Source organism: Corvus moneduloides, chromosome 3, assembly GCF_009650955.1.
Source record: "Corvus moneduloides isolate bCorMon1 chromosome 3, bCorMon1.pri, whole genome shotgun sequence".
Taxonomy (NCBI): domain Eukaryota; kingdom Metazoa; phylum Chordata; class Aves; order Passeriformes; family Corvidae; genus Corvus; species Corvus moneduloides.
In genome coordinates this window covers 53746032-53767845 of record NC_045478.1, presented here as the reverse complement: position 1 = coordinate 53767845, position 21814 = coordinate 53746032, and the positions used below count along the sequence as shown (strand labels likewise).

Here is a 21814-nt window from a genome sequence, read left to right as displayed (position 1 = left end):
TTGAAGAATGACTGCCTTCATGAAAGCCAGGTCTAAATAACAAACACAACTCTTTTCTACAAACCTTAATAGGGAACCATCCCAGGTGTTCCATAGCACGAAATTGTAGTTCTAGAATTTCAGGGTTATAGCTGTAGGCACTGAAAGGCAGTATGAGGAAATCCAGGCAGAAATATAGAGATTAAGGGATAAATGGAGAAAGCTACAAGGCAAGTGAGGAAGCAATTAAATTAATAAGGAATACTGCTTTTCCTATTCAGGTGCCTGGTTGTTGCTCAAAGCTTCAGAATAAAATTACCAGAGGAGCCAAAGTCTACATGAATATGAGAAGGCTATTTGTTTAATTCCTCATCAGCCACATGGATGTGTCACTGCTGAGACTATGTGCCCCCATTTACATCACCGGATGCAGAAAGCACTCCAGGCAACAGGGCACAGATGTGTTCTACTTCTCTGCCCAACCCTATCTCCCCTTCCCCCTCTTCTCCCCTTCTTTCTTCATTCTATATCCAACACTAGCCTCAAGCACCAGACTAATAACATGAGGAGAATATTTTCTTGCCACATGGTAAACTCTGTAAAAAAAAATCTGTAAGTATCTGTTAATTTTCTAATTTGTGGTTTGCTGTGTATTTTGGCTCCTTGTGACAGTTTAGTCACAGTTAGATCTAACACAGACTGGAACAAAATGTTGTGTAGTATGTATATACGTATAGATATATGATCTGTTAACATGTATTGCACTGTAGTAGTCAGTCGGATGTTACCCTACTGAGTTTCTTTTCCCCTAATCTCTACCCAATACATGAAGTCTCAGATAATTTGACAGAAGCAGAATCCATCTCTCAAAATTTTCCCTTCAGTCCTTTGTGGCTATTTAGCATTCTTTAACATTTTACCTCAGCAGCAGTGAAAACCTATGACTCTACCTGCTATTTCCTCTTACTTTCATTAATTCCAGACAATTACAGTGTTTGTTTAATTACGTAGCACAAGAAATTATGCTAGTCAATTCTGTTTACACCCAACTGGGATTCCTCATGGTGCATGGATATCTGTAGTTGGTGAAAAATGAGGAGAGACAGAAGTGATGAAATTAATTCGATAATTCACCATCCTAGAAGCATGCTCAGGCTGAAACTTCATCTGCAGACTCCTGTCCAACCTGAAAAGCTTGGGTCTGAGATCCAATCTGAAACCTTTCTCTCAAGGAGGCTGTTAAACTATTGAAAAGGGCTCTAGAGGGTCTGAATTCTTTAATGTTTATATTTACTTTTAGGTGCTTTTAAAAAGGAATTGTTCTCATCCTTCTTACTGTAACTACATCATTACATTGCCACACACTGTTCTCTTTTGCTGAAAAACTAATTACAGAAGTGGGACAGGCAAGATTAGCAGAAAAACAAAAGAGGAAGAAAACAAGCATATATAACTGACCCACAGCCCTCCACATTTACAGTCCATGAAATCTCTGCACAAAGATTTACCTGTTTATTTTTTTTTGATCCACAGACATTGGTCCTAACCTTTCAGGATACAAGAGGTTATAGTCCAAAATATAGTAATATAAATATATATTTCCAAAGTCCTCCAGTGAGTACTAAAATATTTTTGCTTCCTAATATAAGTAAAAAAAGTTCTGATTTATGTGTACTGACGTAATTTCAGTGGATTGACAGAAAGATTTGTCAATACGGCACTGCCTCATAGCCAGAGTCTGATAAAAGCTCATGAATTAAAATTTATGCTTAAGTGATATAGGGTGCAGCTCACTGTGGAATCACCCTGGCAATATATTTCATTTAAAATTCAGCACTTTGTAATTCATTTGACAGTTGCATTTACTCTGCAGGTCCTACAATACCATTGGAATAGGTTGAGGCCACATCATCACATCTGTGATTTCCAATGAAAAATTGGATACCTATAATCTGGAGAGAGAGAGGACACTTTTCTATACATAATACATACATATAATTATTTAGAGCAACAGGTGCCTTTGAAACAACAAAGAGGAAACAACAGTTTCAGCCACTTCTCTTTCTTACAAACTTATTTCTGCTTGTCTGGAAAGCACACCAGTAAGCTGCAGACATGCTCACATAATCTTAGTACTGGCAAATGTACAGTATTGCCAAGGGGGCACATTCGGAGGTAAATTGCTTTCACTCTTAATGGAAAAAAAACCCCATGATATTGCAGAGCCTTTTGAAAAAGAAACAACACCAAAGTGAAGCAAAATCCCTTTACATATGCATTGGAATCATTCCTAAGTGCATAAAGAAGCTCAGGTGATTTTCAGTCAGACCCAAAAGTTATATCAAAGTGTGAATAAATGACTATGTGGATTTCTTTTCAATTTGAAAAATGATCTCTGCACCACAAAATAATATATAATATAAACCAGAATACTCTCCTGATGTCATCTTTGTGATGAATGAATATCATGGTGGAGGAGGAATCTTTTTTTCTTCCTATTTTATCTTCCATGCTTGTAGATTTATATTGAGATAAAAAATGAAACTCTGATGCACTTGCTGTTAAGCAGTTTTTGAGAGATACACTCTGTTCACTAGCATTGATCAAAGACATCAGCAATTTGTGGGATAAAATTGTAGCTACATCTGGGCAAAATCTGATGGAGGGTGGAGATAGGGGCTCTGTTACCTTCCTCCATTCCTACTGCACCACTTTGCAGACAGACTAAACACTGCCAGTGCAGTGTGGTGTGTTTAAATGCAATAAGTGCCATGTGCTCCAAGGGGTAGGATCCAGACTGCCCGTACAGGACAACTGTCTGCATGCATGCAGTGAATTTTGGCTTTGAGGGTATCTGTGAGGCCAAAAGTAGGGAGCCTGGGTAAGTGAAGAGCTGCATGGCTCCATTGTCTCTCCAGCATCTGTATAAAACTTTACAAACACCTTCCAAAAACAGCTTCATGTAAAAGGCAGAGAGGTAGGTTACCCAAAGCAAAGGCAAATCCTTAAAAGCAATCCAGTACTGTATTACTGGGAACATCTTTAACCCATGCAGAGCACATAGTTGCAAAAAATTTTTCCATTGCTCACCTCCTTCCACATTTTTAAGTACCTTTTACCTGCACATGTGAAGGAAAAATGATTCAACCCTGCTACATTGCAGTACATACAGTAAAGCTCTGATTTCTTAAAGGAAGCCTCAAAAGCAATCTCAGCAACCATAAAAGTTTTCTGACCCAGACAAGTGTGGATGGTTCAGAACATGTGGTTTTCACTTTTCCTGTGATTACCATATCAGAAGACAGGGTCAATATATTACCTTCCTAAGATTATACTTTTCTCTGAGTGTATCTTACCTGATGTGAGACAACTTGTTTTACACAACTCGTATACAGACTAGTGATGTTCCTAAAGATTAGACAACCATCACACTATGGGGAATAATCATGGCTTTTTGCTTCACTCTACTATTGTGGTAGTCAGAAAAAAACAGGTCTGAGTTTGTTTTAGGAGGAAAACTGCACATCCAGATACAAGACTTCATGCTTGTGAGGCTAGGTGAAGTTAGAAGAAAGGAAAAGAAATGAAGAAGTGGGAAGATAGATGTAGGACTCCTTTCCCAGATTCAAATGATGATGAGTGTTCTTATCTATGTTTGCATCACTTTTAGGAACTGAAGTGAAATATATGTGACTTCTACTGATGTTACTAGGACATCCTTGAAAAAGGGCAGCATTAGCAGAGGTTATCAGTGTGTTCTCAAGCTTTAACTCAATAATACAGAGAGAAATGCTAAGGCCCTTGACTTCCAGATAATCCAGATGATTTTGTTTCCTTTTTGGCAGTCTCACAGAAAGATAGGAAAGGAAGTTTTACAATGTCAACAGGGCTGTATGTGTTCATCGGCACAGGAGTCTCTGGTGATAAAAGGTTGTAAATATCCAGACTCAGGATTTCCTTCTTTTTTCTTTTCTATTTTATTTTCATAATATGTATTATCTCGTTTATCTCACTTTGAATATATCTTTTTAAAGGATGCCCTGAAAACCCTTGCAGATTTTAGATTTGAAAGAATATATTTGTAACTATCTGCAGCATGTATATTTGGTATACCTCCCATGCTTCTTTTCTAGAAGAAGATTCCAAATCTTCCAAATATTTTGAAGTAATCTCAACAACCTCCAAAAACAACAAGGAAATGATAGCATGGAAAAAAGATGCCTGCTCTCCAGAGTTTTCAGAATGATCACCAGTTCTTGTCAACTATTTTAAAAGTGGGAAAGACATAATTTTGACTGACAACGATAATATGAACAGTTGGAAGAACAAAAGACATATCAGCACTTCAGCACACCTCCCTTACTCCAGCACTAAAACCAAGTGCTGTGATTCCTGTATCACATACAAAATACCTGAGATTAACTCCTCCAATTTAATTTCCCCAGAGGCTTTGGTCTATACCAATTACTTAGCATTCCTTCCCTTAACAGATCCAACTGAAGAAAACCTGTGGGCTGAGGCAGTAATCAAAACCTTCTGGTGAATTGCCCAGTTCACCTCTTTCAGCCACGATGCACTTCTTTACATCCAGGACACTAAGCCTGTTTTTAATGTCTAATATCAGCACCATTACTGAAAGTCCTTGATGGAGAGACCAGGCGCTCTGGAGTTCACCAAAACCTTCCCAAAACTTTCAGGAGGCAAAGGCACAAGGAAGGTGTTTTCCCCACCTTGTAAAAGGTGGGGAAGTGAAGAAGCTCATGGGACCATTTTCTTAGTGAAGAAATTCATAGGACCACTTACTTTTGTTTATGCTCCAAATCAGCAAGTGCCCCTGCAGCCTGAGTGCCCTGTATGTGACCTGAAACATTTAATCCGTCTGTGCTTTACTTCCACAACTATAAACTGGAGATAATCCTTCTCCACTTCTCCAGGCAGCCCGAAAGATAAATTCGTTAATTCTTGGGAGCTGCTCAATTCTTTGACAAATTGGGGTCTCTGCATGCAAGCACTTACAAAAAATTTCTACTCCTGAAGCAGCCCTTCTTCTATCTGACAGCTGAAAGATGTAGGTTTGAACATACTAATCCACTAGGCCTTAAGACTTTAATCCTCCAAAGTCACCCTAGTGATTATTATGCCCGGTTGATCATCAGAACTGAACAAACAAATGCTGAATAAAGTCAGCCTGCCAAAAGATTTCACTTCAGACATTTAGGTTTTGTTGGGGTTCTCCCCCTTCCCACATCGGGCTCTCTGAAGAAAAGAAAACAAGATGATTGAATATTAAGACATCTGCCAGACTTGGCAAAGAGAAGGAAAGAAGAGCATTTGAGGACAGAGAAAAATGTGATAACAATGGTCTTGGTCAGGTCCATTAAAATATTCTGCATCTTCACTGGAAGGAAGCTCCAGGACAAGGCTGGTGTGTGGGTAACATTGGTTGTCACAGTTTACATACAGCAGTCACTAGAACCATGTTGGTGTTGTGTTTCTCTCTACTTCTATTTCTTTTACCATTTACTTTGAACTAAGTTTGCCTCACTGTCCTGAAGAGATGAACAGAGGAAAATGCTTTAAAAATAGAAAATGGGAATTTTATGCCTATGGAGAAAATAGTACTATGGGATGGACAGGTCTTTGAGTCAGTCCTGCTTGATCCACAGTGGTGCAATGAGATTTAGATGAATTGCATGAACCATACTGCCTCTCTGATAATTGTGAACATAAAAAGGCCATAAAGGACAATTGATTTCCTTCATCTCTGCATATATCTTCCCCCACATTATCTTCCCAGGTATTGCTGGTGATTTACATAAATCTCATCACTCACTTTTATATGTCTATTAATTAGGACCATATTACATAGTTTTATAATTGAAAAGCAAATATTTTAAAACATAAATCTTTGGAAACAAAATGCTATTATTCAGGAGAAAACATTTTTTAGCAACCAGTTGAGCACTCAGAAAATACAAATCACCATGTATGTTTCAGGCTAGGGCTAAGTGAGCAAGCATTCCTTGTGTTGAAAAAACTTTCTCTTCCACCCTGATACCTCCAAGGACTTGTACTCATCTGTTGCTTTTAACTTGTCAGTTACACTTTGAGGTTCAAACACTAAAATTACATTTGCGAGTGGATCCAAGGTTTACGAGTTTGATGTGGTTCTAATCAGCAACATGCTATTCAAGTACTATTTATGAGAATTTGTTGATACAGAAAATGGAACTGGAAATATAGCAAAAACACACTCAGTCTGGTATGGAAGCAACTTCCAAGAAGCTATTTTTGAGCAATTTCCACTTCTTGTCTTGCCCTTAAACAGGAAGCAGTAAAAATCATAACAGTAACTGTGTTTAAGTTCTCAAGTTTTCTAAGACCTCGCAAACAAGTTTCTGACAGCATAGGTTCTGGTAGCTTCTTATTAAATTCAAATAAATTTTACCTTCCTCATTTTGTGCTTTCCTTACCAAGAATACCTGTACACTCTCAGGTTTTTAGCAGAAAGACTTTTTAGAAGCCAAAGACTACATTTTTGTCAGTGACAAATCTTTGGCAGCAAAGAATTTCTACTGGTTTTTCAGAGTTGGATAATTTGGCTGAGAAGTCATTTTCTAAATGTTATGCCAACATTTAACTACACAAATGATGTTGTTGCTATTGTCCTGAAGTACCAAATAATTGTAGAGCAAATTAATCTCCTCATTTGTAAGTGCTTAGGATTTTAATTCAGCATGGATATTCAGACCAGTACAAGGAACTCTGCATTGTCCTTCAAATAAACATTTAGTCCCAGCAAATGCCAGTAGCACCATGGATGTTACATGTTTGCCTTATCTGTGCTTGGCTGATAATAAAGGAACAGACATCTAGCAAGCATAATAGTTGTTGTGGAGAGGGAAAAAAAAAAAAAAGCTGCCACTTTCCTTTGGTCAGATAAAAGAAAAGAATTTTAAAAAGCATCTTGCTTCTGAAATTATTAGCAGGAAAAAAAGTAAGAAAAGACACTTTTCACCTTTTGCATCTCTCCAATCACTCAGCATGTTCTACTTGTTTTATTGGAGAAATCAGCTAATTGTGTTTAGAACAATAGCTGATGGAACACATGGGAAGCTGAGCAACAAGTTCATTGCCCTTGTGCCTGCTCAGGATGTCCACCACGTGCAGGCAACCTTGCAAGCCTTCCCAATAGAGGGGATTTCTGTCCCTGACCTTTGCAGATGTCATGCTGGGCTATTTTTTTGGTGAGATTAATTTAGGATATAAATCGGAAAGGAACTTGTTACCGTGCAGGAAGAAACACACAGTACAATCTTTCTGGAAGTTTTATCTGTGGTCCATATCTCAAACTCATAAAAAAGAATCTGACTGATATGCATGGGAATTAAATCAGACCCTTAAAAAAAAATTACAGCAATCTCCTCTTTTTCTTTTGTTCTTCATGCTTTTTTCCTCTTCTCTTGCAAGTGAATTAGGATTCTTTAAGTGTCTTCTCCTTACTACTCCTTTACTTAGTTCAAAGGTATGTGCTGATTTGTGTTTTATTTAGCATTATTTATATAACAGTTTCTTTATTAAGAAACACTGTCCTAAATATGATTGTATGGTAGATAAATGAGTTTAAACGGCCAATGCTGGCATAGTTTTACAAACAAAGATAGCTGTATCTTGTTGAAAAGCATCTCAGAAAAGTTGGCTGAGAAAGGGCCCTAAGAAGGGGAGTTATGCTTGTCCCTTTCTCTGCTTTTAAATATTTACTCCAAGACATTGTGGATAGATTACAATGATGAAAATATATCTGTCTCACAGTGCCATTACCTTAGTTAATTGAAGAATATGCAAAGTTTGAAAGTAATGTTTATTGTGTACTCTTTGCTACGAGGAGCCACTGATACCTGTAAGTTCATGCACACATACATGTGTGTATCTATATATATATAGATACATACATGCACACAATTATTTGTTTTTTGATGTTAAAACAAGGTGCTCTACTCCTTGGGAAAGGAAGCTTCCTCCAGATGTGCACTTTTCATGACAGAAGTCTAGAAGATGGGGCAGAGTGGGGGTGGGAGCAGTGCTGTTTGGCATCTGTTTTCTGCACAGCTGAGCAAGAGTATTTCTCAATGCAGTGGCACAACAACGCATTTCAGAAATAGTAAAAAATCTACAGTGAGGACATTTCCACTGGGATTTGAGAGATCAGCACAGAGAAGTGAGAAAACTTTATACAGTTCAAGTCTGAAGTAAGCCTTTAATTACCAAAGATTTTTAGATTAGTCTTATTTTTCTGGAGAAATGAATGCATACCAGCGCTAGACTGGAAAACAACCTCCACACTTCTGTAAAGGGATATGATCTGCGTCTTTTCTAACATCTCTGTTACGCTATCAGCCCTCTCTTAAGGAAAACCAGTCATTGGAAATCTTCCAAATCTCAAATAAACTAGCTCAAAAGAAGCAGTGGTCAATTAACCGGCAAAAATATTTTGCTGTTACAGAGTTTCATTTTGACCTTCCCGCACTGTTTAATTTTCCTCCTTGTTTCTCAGTGAAGGTGAGGAAGTAATCTTTTAATCATATTCTGGATCAACTCAAAGTAAAACCCTTGAGTCTTACAGCATGCTATTTGTTACTCAGTAATGTAAGCATTGCTAGCTTCTTTTCTTAGTTTTGTTTACCCTTTCTGAAGGAAAGGTAACAGAGCTAGAAAGAGATAGCAGTAATGGTCTCAGTAATATTCTATAAAGAGATAATATCATCTGCTACTCTTTCAAGGCATTAATTTGTATATACATTTAAAACTGATGTTTAGTCCCTAAATGTTTTTGTCTTGTAGGAATTCATGTCTAATATGTTAGCTACCAAGAACATGAAATCCATATCAACATCACTGCTTTTCTGGTCATAATCCCTCTTATAAATAAGGTATACACTTAAATGAATGACTGTGCATTTCTCTGTGCTAAACTGCTTATTGTACAACTGAACCTACTTCATCAAGTTAGTTTGATTGCTAAATGCCACTGGTATGAAGAAATGTGAACTCTCCAGAATCATCCAGGGTAAAATTCATCTTCTCATACTTAATCTAATTAAAAATGGGCCATCCAGGCTGCCTTAGCCACCTAGACTCAAGAGGTAGAAGCAAGCCTTTCCCAAAAATAAATCATGTTTAGGACTGATGGGATAAATCACAATATGCAAATGCCTCAGTTTTTTATCATTGTGTGCTAAGGCAGATGACGTGACCTGCTTGGACTTAATTTCTGACTTCAAAGGGATAAAATGGATCAGAAAATCCCAGTTTTAAAAATTCTACCCTTATCCATTACAATTTTTCTGACAGTTTGTTTTTCTGAACTATGCCATGAACTTCTTCTCTTTCTCTCCTCCCCTGCAGGTAATAATACTGATGAAGCAGTAATTTTAGATATTTTAACAAGATCAGTGATACTGCATTGCAATGCCAAGACCAATATTCATGTGGAGATGCTATGTTTTTTCTTCTGGTAACATGCTCTCTTTGTTTCTCTTTGTAGTTTCTTGGAATATGGTATTTTTTTTTCTCTATTTTTACAAAATGTAAAGCGAAGTTTATGTTTATGAACAGAATCTTGGAAACCAAAGATATTTGTCTCAGAAGTCCAGTAAGAGCACCAAGAGGACAAATGAACATTTTTCTGACAGTAACCCTGAAGAATCCCACACTCTTAGCAGAGAGAACAGTTCTGGCTTTTGCAGTGGTCAGCCTTCAGGTGGACCACCAGTGAGATGCATCTTTGAGAGCTGGAATTGAGCAGATTCTATCTATATTTCTCTCAAAAATTGCAACCTCTAGCAGAAGACGTAAAAGATCTTTAATCAGTGGTGGTCTGGGCCAGATGTGAAGATATTACCAAAGGTAAAGAGTCTTGCTTTCCCACATGGTTTTTGCATCCTGAAGATTTCAACCAAAAATCTCAGATTACACAAAACACAAAATCTAGGCCAAAATCTTTCCACTTACAACTAGGCAAACCTCATTGATTTCCTAGCCAAAACCTGGTGTTGTGCAACTGAAACCCTGAGACTCTAGGAACAGAGAAAACAGGAAGATTATATATTTATGTACAGACCACTGATTTCCTAGTTATATACTCCAAGACTATAAAAAACTAACAATGCCATCCAAGTCCCTTTGGTTGTGAATGCACTATCAATTGCATATCACATATATATTTTAGATCTTTTGTAGGGAAGCATAACTTTTTTAAACTGTGTTTTTAAATGCTACACTCAAATAGCTTCTGTAGAAGTAATAATGAATTGGGTCTGAATTTGATCGAGACTTTGGAATTTTTTTTCAAGGAAAACTGATACTGTGCTTAAAGTAATCAGCTGGTATCTTGTCACAAAATTTCAGGTTTCTCCTATAGAACTTTTTTAGTCATTTAGTTGCAGAGGGAAACTTTTAACAGAGGGAGTTAGGATGCTGTAACAGTATAGTAGAACCTATGAGGCGATCTCCCAGCTTCAGAAGTAGTACTAATTATGATGAGCTACCTCACTTTTACAGGCGGTTGTATGAAACATCTCTTACTGGAAGGCATTCTTCACTGGGATACTCAGCAGTCATGGCCTGGAAGTGGGATGTTTCAAAAAGCCAGTAGGAAGTGCTTAGATTTGAAATTTCCTCTCCAGACTGAGTTGAGTACATGCTTCAATGCCATAGTTAAGCAGGATTTATAAGGATTTGGCCTTCACAATCTGAAATTTATCTGTCTTCAGTTTATCTGTCTCAGCTACAGTTTTCCATCAAGACTATTTATGTATTCCACACCATATCACTGCTGGAAAAATCAAATGCAATCTACAGAGCAGAAAGTCTCTTCCCTATCTGCAAGCACAGGGACTAGAAATACTGCTTTTCTAATTGCAATGTGTTCTGGCTTGCCTTGGAGATATGAACAGTGTTTTCATACAGAAAATCTCATAGAATTTTAGTATTGTCGCTCTCTTGATATCTCATACTGGAGAGTCAAACCTCCTAGAGCTGAGGAGCAGGCAGAGACCAGAGAAGCAAGGTGCTGAAGGTGTTTTCCATTTACCACCTACCATCCCTGCCATCCTTTTGAGTGGAAGTAGCCATACAGGTAGTCAGCCTAGAATAGAGAGAGGTGCTCCTGATCCATTCATAGTATTAGGCTCACATAATGGTTTGGGTTGGAAGGGACCTTAAAGATCATCTTTTTTCCAACCCCCCTGCCATGAGTAGACCAGGCTGCTCAGCACTCCATCTATACTGACCTTGAATGCTTCTGGGCATGGGGTGTCCACAGCTTCTCTGGGCAACCTGTTCCAGTGCCTCACCATCCTTTATAAGAAAGAATTTCTCTCTCATATCTAACCTAAATCTACCCTCTTTCAGTTTAAATCCATTAACCCTTGTCCTACCACTACAGGGCTTTGTAAAAGTCCCTGTCCAGCTCTCTTGTAAGCCCCCTTTATATACTCGAAGGCTGCTACAAGGTCTTCCTGGAACATTCCCTTTTCCAGGCTGATCAACCCCAACTCTGTCAACCTGTCTTCACAGGACAGGTGCTCCAGTCATCTGATCATCTCTGTGGCCCTTCTCTGGACCCACTCCAACAGATCCATGTCCTTTTTATGCTAGAGGCCTCAGAGCTGGATTCAGTACTCCAGGTGGGGTCTCACAAAGCAGAGTAGGAGAGAAGAATCCCCTCAACTGGCTGGCCATGCAGATTTGGATGTAGCCTAGGATACTGTTGGCTTTCTGGACTGCCAGTACACATTGCCAGCTCGGGTTGAGCTTCCCATCAAGCAATACCCCCAATTCCTTCTCTCCAGGGCTGATGTCAATCCATTCTCCACCAAGCCTGTTTGATATCTGGGTTTGCCCTCATGCAGTTGCAGGACCTTCATTCAGTAGACAGGGCACTAGGTAGAAATTTTTCTTGCCTGAAGAAACATTTTCCTGAAGTGTTAGACAAGATTATTCTAAATCTCTTTGCTCAATCTTGGGTCTCACAATAAAGGCATTTAGGCACACAATTCATGTGCTGAGCTCTGCTCTGAAGTAGATGCTGTCTGTGAACACCTAGACATCTTGTTGCCCATGGCTGTGGTGCACTCAGCTTAGTGACTGAGTTGGTCCTTTCCAATCCTATGTTCCTAAAATAGCTTGTCATCATAGGAGAAGGATTTTCCCTCTTTCATACCTTTTTTGTGGTGCTCTAGGGTTTTCCATAGTACACACTCTTTGCATATTTACATCATCTCTGGGATGAAGCTTAAGTCATAGCTGGTGCCTGAGGCATTACCAAAATGTAAATAAAAAGATGATCCTGACATTTCCTGGAAATCTCTTCTCAATATCTGAGTGCACAAGTAATGCTCAATTCACTTTATATCACAGCACAGCCTGATACGTACAAGCCTTGACAAGCTCAGTTCTTGTCATGCGACCTGAATCTTTGAACAGACCTGAGGTCTTCACCCCTATACTAGCCCATCCCCATGAAAAGTGTTCCACATCATTAAAGGCTCAGCAAAAACAATAAACTGTCTTGCTCCCAGCCTTATCTCATGGACATCAGAAGATGAAAGCAGAGGAATTCCTCCAACATCAGGTAACCTTCCCTGTGTGGGAGGATGCGAGTGACCAAGGTTGCTCCGCACACACACGGCAACAGGAAGAAAACTCGGCAAGTACAACCCTCCTGGCCCAGCCAAGCACAGAGAATATGAGCCATGAATTAAGATGCCAGTCAATGCTGCCTCCCTTTAATGTCACGCAGGACAGGAGACATCAGCCACAGGTATGCAAACATGAAAGTCAAATGCTATCAATCACAAGGGAGCAGCTGCCTCTGCAAACCAGATAGAGTGTGGGTTTCCATTTGACTAAAACAAATACAATCTGAGAGAAAAGAAATAACTGAAGATGTACCTAAGTCACAGCTGATCTCCTCACTATGAAAGATAGGAGAGAAAACAGAGAAAAATGGCAAATACACATTTGATCAATATTAATTATTACAACAAAGATGCTTGTAGGAAGAGTATTTTGTTTTTTTCTTGCCTTTCTGTAAGTTTCTCTGAGACTTTATCGACATAGAAATAAGCATACTTTCTGAAAAGCTCCACACATTTGCTCTGCAGATGTAGCTTTCATTTTTATCATCACTTCAGATGGGTTTGTATGAATGCCTTTATTGTAAGCATTAAGACCTAGATCACGTCACTAGCCAGGGTTGGGAAATATGGATCACTCACTTTTGGTGACTATCCTGGGGCCTCCTGGATCTGCAGTGTAGGTGTGGAGGGTTTCACACACACTATAAAGGGTAAAGTGAGTCAAGGAGTGGAAGGTGGAAGCAGGCTGGAAACCCTGACATTTTCAAATCCATCTGCCTCTGCTGTCAGAACCACTACTCAGCATTATGGCACACTTTAAACAGAGATGTCACAGAGCCAGCATTAGTTTTGCTGATTTCTCATCTTTACCTAAGCAGCACCTGATCCAGGAAAGCTCTTCATTTCAGGCTTAACTATAACAACTAAATGGTCTACAGGACTATCTATAATTCATCAAGTACTCCAAGTCTGTAAAAATCCTTCTGTGAATAACAGTTCTACTGGACACATTTTCACACCAGTGTGTTTTTCTGAAAGTGTCCATAGACTGTGATATGTTTATGGAGGACAGTGACTTCAATGAGCTGTCAGTTCAAGCCCTGAGAGCAAGTCCATAGGGCCCATCTCAGTGGAGGAGTCAAGACCAGTCAGAGTGAAGAAAAGGTATAACCTGTCTCCCATCTATTTAGTGTCTTCTCAGAAGCATAAGATTGTAATAATTTTATAAATATAATTATATATATATATTATTAATATAATATAATATAATATAATATATAAAAAGATATAATATAATATACTTGTAATAATTTTATAATAATAAAATTGTAATAATTTTATAAATATAATAATATATATAATATAATATAATATAATATAATATATATAAATATAAATATATATAATATAATATAATGTATAAAAATTATATTATATTATATTATATTATATTATATTATATTAATACATTTTATATTAATGCTGAATTACTCTGAGTAGTTAGTGCTTTCAGCAAGGCAATAACAAACAACAAACATAATGTGGATGATACACTGCATACGTACATGTGGCACCAAAAGCAGCACCAATTTTTTTCAGAAAAGAATCTTCATTAGAAGAAGAACAACTATTTTCTCTGTGTAAATTTTTATAGACTGCCTGCATAGAAGTCTGAAAACAGGTGACAAGATATCTCATGATATATGTTAAGAGCTGTCAGCTGAGATTTGGGCCCCTGTTCTTGCATTCATTATTGTCCATGGATTCCTTTCCTGCTTCACAACGTCTTGCCTTGATGTAAGACTGCAGAGAAAAGCCAGACAGAGACTGAAACTGCAGTCAGAATTCTGCAGCATTCAGATCACATTTACAGCTGTTTCAAATCACAGCAGCCCATCTACCCAGTGACACAGACCACAGACAACATGTGAGTCTGTCTTTTTTCTCTTCACTGGTGCCCCATTGACAACTCAGTTGAACGCAAGGCTTCGTGCTTCCTTTCAAAGCCCCAAGCAGGACTGGCTTCAATTACCAAGTGCACTTCATACTGTGTGACTCCCACATCACTTACATCCTGTTGGAAGGAAGGACTTGTCATCTTCAAGTAAATATTGTGAGTGCAGGAAAAAAAGCTTCCCAAAGGACAGCCTGTGACCCTGGAACTCACTCCTCAAAAGGCACAAATGAACAGGAACAACTCTACCATGGCAAAAGGCAACAAGATCATTCACTTTGTCCCATCACTGTGGCAGGGAATCAAGGAAAGAAGCAGCTTCTCAAATAAATGGATAAGAAATGAACAGAAGCATGGAGAGCCATATGTTTTCATAATATGTAAACAGAGTGAGTGGTTAATATAGCTTGTCCCTTGTTGGCAGGAGACAGTCACACACAAAAAAATAAAAGGTAGAGTTTTGTTGGGTCTGGGACTTGTTCAGTATTTCATAATAACACACATATTACGTGTTACCAGTTCAGTGGTGGTCAAGGAGCTTGTGCCTTCCTTCAGGTTTTGCTTGCCTGGCTCCCTTACTTTGGATGATGGTTTTTCTTGTTCCCTTAATTCTCAGTAGTAACATAGAGTATATAAGATCAGATGCTATAAAATATTGATTTTAGTTTTAGTGTGTCAACTAGGTGATTTCCTTTTCAAACTGTACTTTATGAAGTTGTCATTTAAAAAAAATATTTGTTTTCATCTTTTTCATTGTACTTGGTCATACGAGTATATACTGATGAATTACCTTAATAGATCATGAATGTTATTTATGCTTTTGAAACTAGGTAAAAGTCCAAATTCTTTTATTCTACAAAGAAAACAGACTAATATTCATGGTGCTATAAGCCGTTGTTCTAATACTCCTCATTATATCTCTTATTCTAAAGAGTAAGGCTATTTATGTATTTTTTTAAGAAAAACAAATGTATCTTTTAAACTTCATGCTTTCAAGGATAAAATTTTTTGTGCACATGTATGAAAATACCTCAAAACAGCAGAGATTTTATGTCTGTACAACAGCAAAATCCTACAGCTGGTTCCATTTTAGGATACAGTTGAACAGGTACTTCACAACTACTCACATACTCACATCCTTTAACTGTAAGCAGCAGAGAAAAGCATGAGTTACTACAAAAGCTGTCTGCAGAGTGATGCCCTCTTCACCCATTCCTTGCTGGTTCAAGTGTGATGGTTTTCCCCAGCTTCTGTGAAAAGCATCTAGGAAAACCCATCACTTGAGTTTTTAACTATGAATTGAGAAATGATCTGCTTCTTCGTTTTTGTTTACATTTAAATATACAGTAAATTATGAGTCATACAATTCCATTTTGAGGATTTGCTTTTAAGTGAAAATATAAAACATACAAAAGAAAAAGTTAATTTTGTCCCCCCACTCCTCTAAAATTGATAATGGCTTCTGGGTCCCCTTTATTAAGGACATAGTAAACATATATAACAATGAACAGCTTTGGAATGGAATGCAAAATATACAACATAATAGAATATCTCAAGCTGTAAGGGACCCATAAGGATCATTGAGTCCAACATAGTTGTGTTGCACCCAAGTATAAAGAAAATTTACTACATAGTTAACCTTGTTTGCATGTTTACATACTAGGCATTGTAGTTTAGGTGGGTAGCTGCTACAACTAGTTACACCAAATGTCACAAAGTTCTCCCTATATTTTACCTCTCTTTGGAAAACTGGTCTTTTTTTGGTTGAAATATCTGGGACTCATTAATAAAGATTGTACAGGAACATATAAATCCAGCTTCCTTTAGCCACACACAAAAGCAAATGGTTTTGTTAAATAGCAATTGTCATTTCAGAATGAATTATGATTTAAGATGCATTATGTAATTTTTTTTCATGTTGTGCCATTTGGTCTCTGATCTGTGAGGAGGCTCTGTGCCTTCTATGGAATCAATTAACCCTAAAGACCAGCCATAGTTCTAACCTCATGCTTTAATGGAAAACACTAGACTTCTTCTTTAGTCACTTCTAAGGTAATGTGTGACTTGAAATATACAACTTTTCAAGACAGCTGGCCAGGATAGTGTAAATTCCTTCATTTCTTCATCTTCATTGCTACATGAGATACCTGGATACCTGGAGCACAGCACATGACAGCAAACAATAGATGTAGGTCTGGCATACAGCTAGGGGAACCTTGACTTTCTGTCTCTTAACACAATCAGACAGAACACAAGAGCTTATGCAAGGTACTACACAAAGCTGAAACTGAAAAACTCCAGCCCAAAGCAAAAAAAAAAGAAAAGCATCTTAAAAGACTCAGTCACACAAATATTCTCCATCAAGGTCACCACATGAAATTCTAGCTAAGGATGGTGGTTAAATATACAGAAAGACATAAATTACAAACCCAGACCTGTGTAGGTATACACACATGCACACACACACGCACACACACACACACACACACACACACACCCCCCTGTATCAGGTTATATATTTGAACTAAAATGTTTCTGAGTTTAGAATTCTTTTTTCTCCTCCCTTAAAACTCTCCATTTTTTTTGGCATGGGTATGTTTCCTGTCCTAGCAAGCAGCATGTAAGAGGAACCTGTATTTTTTTTAATATCCAACCACTGAATTTCCACAAGTTGTTGCAAAATACAATAAAAAAAAAATAATAATAAAAGGGGCTAAAAATCATCTTTGCCTCACCACACATCTCCCACGCTCTTCCCCCAAAACCCAGGGGAAAACTATTAGAGTTTCATGATTTTCCTGAGAGGGACAATATATGTGATCACCTTCAGAAGAAAGATGAAATACACTCCAAACAAGTGTCCATCCTAGCCAGTGGCTTGCCAGCAGTCTGGTACTTTCTATGCTAGGCAGGTTCCAGCCATGAGCCTTGTCTAATTGCCATGATGACAGACTCACACTGGAAAAGAAAGGTGGTCATTCAAGACACCTTTATGGTGGTTTATGCCACTAAGCCAAAGCCAAAAAAACTCCACAAGCCATCAGACCAGTGACTTTTAATATCAGGGTTCAAGGACACTATAATTCTATAGCCCTCTCCACATTTGGAGGAAATGAGTCAGGTGTGGAGAGGAAAGCACCACATTATCCACATGAACCAGCTTATGGGCTGGCAGCTGTTGGGGTCTGTGGCAATCCCATTGCACCTCTTCCTTCTGCATGTTTGCAGAAAGGTTCACCCTCAGCGAGTGTCTACTTTTTGTACTTCACTCACGTTGAGAAAATGCTCACTGTAGCTCATTTGTGATTTGCCAGGTTTTTAAATCAAGTTATTGTTTATTTGTTTTAGTATTAGAAAGTGGTTTTTCTTGTAATTTATTTTGGAAATTGTTAAATATACAACAATTTAAATATTCTATAAGAATATTTGTCTCCTAGATCTCTTGTGGTTCACCCTCATTAAACACAAAGATAGCAGAGTGAGAGAAGCATTTTGATTTCATAGAATAAAAATTAACTGTAACATCATAAACACAAAACAGGGTGAAACATAGCAAGAAAAGGATGCCATGGATGGATTCAGTTGGATCTGACAAAGGTCAGTACAGGTGTAACTGAAATCACTTATGTCCTGGATATGTCAGCTGCACTTCACAACTGAAAATTAATTTGTCTCTCAATTTACACGGAAATGGAAGCTGGGTGTGAGGAATACAGCATGTGACTGCTACAATTACTTGAAAAAAATTCCCTTGTAATTTTGTAGTCCAAATCATGCTTTTTCATCCTATCTTAGTGTTCTGGGTTTGGTTTTTGTTGTGTTTGTTTTCTCCTGTTGGTAATGGTTTTTTGTCACTGTTGTGGATCATGAACATATATTTATTCAGGATATTTTATTGTTCCCATACCACTGGTTTATTGAGTTTTATTTAATTTGTGTTAAAATAGTGTTTAATTTATAAATGTTCTCTTTGATCAAATCTTTCCATTTCCATAATGACAGTGTTGCATACCGTTCAGTGGCAGAACACAGAACAGAATAGAGGTTTCATGCCTTTGAATCCACTCCTCTGTTCGCTACTCTGGTCTGAAGTGGAAAGAAGGAGGATGGTAACACCTTGTTTGTGGGGTCATAAGACTCTTCCCAGTTCTTCACCTTGTTTTAGGTCTCATCAAAGGACAACATACCCAAATCCACAGACTGCTAATGTCAAGTCAAGAAAGGAAGGAAGGAGTTAATATCTGTGATAGGAAGAGTCAGCCTCAACTGTCCTCAAGCTGGTACCTATTAAGGAGTAGTTATGAGAGACAGGTGAGAGATAAAGTAGGAAAGTTTTATAGTGTAGGAGAGAATGAGCTAGAGACAGCATTGGGCTGGCTGTCGGGATAGTAAGCGGAGCCAGGTGTTTGAAGTCATGGAGAGAGAGGAGATTTATAGGCTCCTTCAGTAGACAAAAACCTCCTTTCTTCTTCCATCTGTAAGTAATGACATACCGGTAGGGCCTAAACCAGCTAAGAGCTGTTGTTCAGAAAATACCAAAATAGCGTGTAGGTGCCTGCATATTTGCTTAAGACTGAAGAAAGGATCATGAGTTAATAAGCACTTCATGCAGTTCCTGGTGTTCCAGGATTCATCTCATGCCCCTGTCCCCATTTGTTGTTTGCCTTTTGAGGGTTACACTTTTAAAAAGTTTTAAGGAATACCCCTGAGTTTCAAGAGGTATGGCAATTTTTAGGAGGCAGATCTGGCCAAAAAAACTACTCATGAAGAAACACTTTATTTTTGCAAAATACTTCTTGCCTGAAAAAGACAATATGTTTCTCAGTTTCTGTTAGAGCGAGCTGGGAATTATTAATCATTATTCCCATTCCTAGGCTGTCTGCTGCTCCCCTCTCTACCTACTACTTCCCAATTCAAAATCTATTGTGAAAAGTATATAAATCATAGTGGATAACTACCTCCTATAGAAAAAATTACTTTACAATTTAGTTGTTATTTCCATGCCCAAGTAATATATTATTTTTATTTATAACACAGGCTGAGTTATTTCTTCAAGGTCTTACTGAAGGACAACAAAGCCTATGAAGTTTGAGTAGTGGGGAGAGATTCTGGGTGCCAGCTTCTGCCAGGTTTCCTCTGGAGGCTCCATGGTAACAGTAATGGCAGAGCTGCAGGTGAGAGGACTGAGCTTTTCTACTTACTCAGCTCTAACCTGCCGGAGTGCCTTCCCTGGGCCAGCCTTTGTTACTGAAGATTTGGTAAGAAGTGGCCAGCTCAGGATGAAGGTCTTTTCAGACCCTTAAGTTTTAGCTACTTGCCTTAGAGGGCAAAAATGCAAGGCATTGTGGTGAATGCACTCAAATTATACGACATAACCTTGCGGTACCTTTCTGGATTCTCCTATCTTAGTCCTAGGGGATTGTCTTTGGGGTAATGATTAAAATGTAAACTCCAAAACTGATGTGTTTTTCTCTGCTCATTAATGCTGTGGCATAACATTGTTGTCAGATGCGCTGCTTTCTTTAGCGGACATTTGGCAACAGTGACTGCCCAAACCACAAAACACAATAGTGGACGTGCTGGAGCACTTATCTTTTCCCATGATCCTTTGTCAGCCTATTAAATTCATACATCTTAGTGCCAGCAAAACTAAAATAATTTGGGGAATGGATTTTGCAACATGATTTTTGAGGAAGAGGGAGAGGCAGGGCTCAGAAGGTTAAATCTGTGCTGTGCAAGTGCCCTGGCTCTTTTTCCCTGCAGAGCCAAAATATGAGGTTCTTCTGACAAGTGATTTTTATTTGAATTCTTTGACTGCTGGGTGTTTCAGAGGAGGTCTGCTCAAGCACTGTAGGGACCCCATTCCTTCCCCTTCCCTGTGCAGTTTTCCTGCAGCTGGTCAAACCTTTTATGTTGGGGGCTGGCTGAAATGATTTGGACTGTAATTAACTGAACTAGTAATAAATTAATTCAATGAAATTTTGGCAGTAGTTCTGCATAATACTGGTTTAACAACTCACTGTTAACTTAGGTGCTTTCCAAAGTGGAAAGTCTTAAGGGAGCATGTGTTTACCTTTAGAGTGCTTCCAAAATGCCCTAGATTTCAGAGCTCAGCTCTTTTTCGGTGGTTTGAAAACACAACAGTGCCTAAGCTGGCCTCATGAGCTATCTGTGACAAGGCTGGATGATGTACTTTCAGGAAATCCGAACATGCTGTCTATGCTTTGACAGCTCCATGCTGGCTATCACTACATGTTTCAGCAGATTTCTTCCCGTCCTGCACAGAGCCCAAGGACTCAGCTGTGCCCTGCAAAGCTTCCTGTTTACAGCCATGCATCCTCCGAAAACAGAGTGCTCTCTGCTTCCCACATCCCAGAAGCCATTGACGGATCCCGTAACATCCTGTGCCTTTCCGTCGTCACAGCACTGCTTTATCTGAGAACTGCCGGGAGAAGTTGCTCACAGGATTGTTAACAATTGGTCATCACCTTTTGGATGTGTCAGACCGTTGAGTGCTCTGGACCGTGGGCTTTGCAGACGAGGAAACAATATCAACAAAACATTTGCCCTTTGTTCCCTCTGTATATTGAGTTCAGTGTGTATCATAGTGGATAACATGCTTCCTACATGGAGAAAACCCAGGGCCTTCTCGTTTGAGGCTGAATGTTATATGGCTTGAAGTGCACAGACTGAACTGGGACACAAACGTAGTTCAGTATCAAATGGTCCTGGCAGCTGCACAGCTTATCTCCTCCATTTGTCTCCTTGTGGTTGCAGCCAAGGTATGTACATTGTCTGGCTCCCACCTGCAATGTAGTCTCCTCAAGGAGAATAATGTCCAGTCTCCAGCTCCCTCCAAAGAGGATCACAGATTAAGGCTTCATTCCTCTCATTTCTTCCTCTGACCTACAATGCACTCCTATTGTCCTCAGTGGTTACTTAACAGCACTCAAGAGAATGACCAGGAATGAAAAATCGGAACATAAAGAGAGAGAAATCCTCCCTAGTGGGGAAAAATAAAATGAGTTGACTGATACCTCTGCTGCCTACACAAGCATACTTTGGGTCACTGGAAAAAAAAAAAAAATCATTAAAACTAGCATGCTCTTTTTTTCTAAGAAGTAAGTTATCTTCAGACTGTGGAGCCCAAACCTAACCTCAGCCTTGCACCCACTTTTAGTAAGAAGAAATCTGGTGCCATGAGAAGTGGCCTGTGCCACCTTCTGTAGCATTCCATTCA

General features: G+C 38.7%; 1 long non-coding RNA gene across 1 annotated transcript; it reads left to right on the top strand.

Annotated features, from left to right (window-relative positions):
• The first annotated feature begins 431 nt into the window (after positions 1-431).
• Positions 432-15503, top strand: LOC116440645. The gene is made up of 6 exons (XR_004238717.1): positions 432-591; positions 1513-1593; positions 9385-9493; positions 9595-9885; positions 12561-12802; positions 14220-15503. It is a non-coding gene; the product is annotated as an uncharacterized LOC116440645 (long non-coding RNA).
• Positions 15504-21814: the final 6311 nt, after the last annotated feature.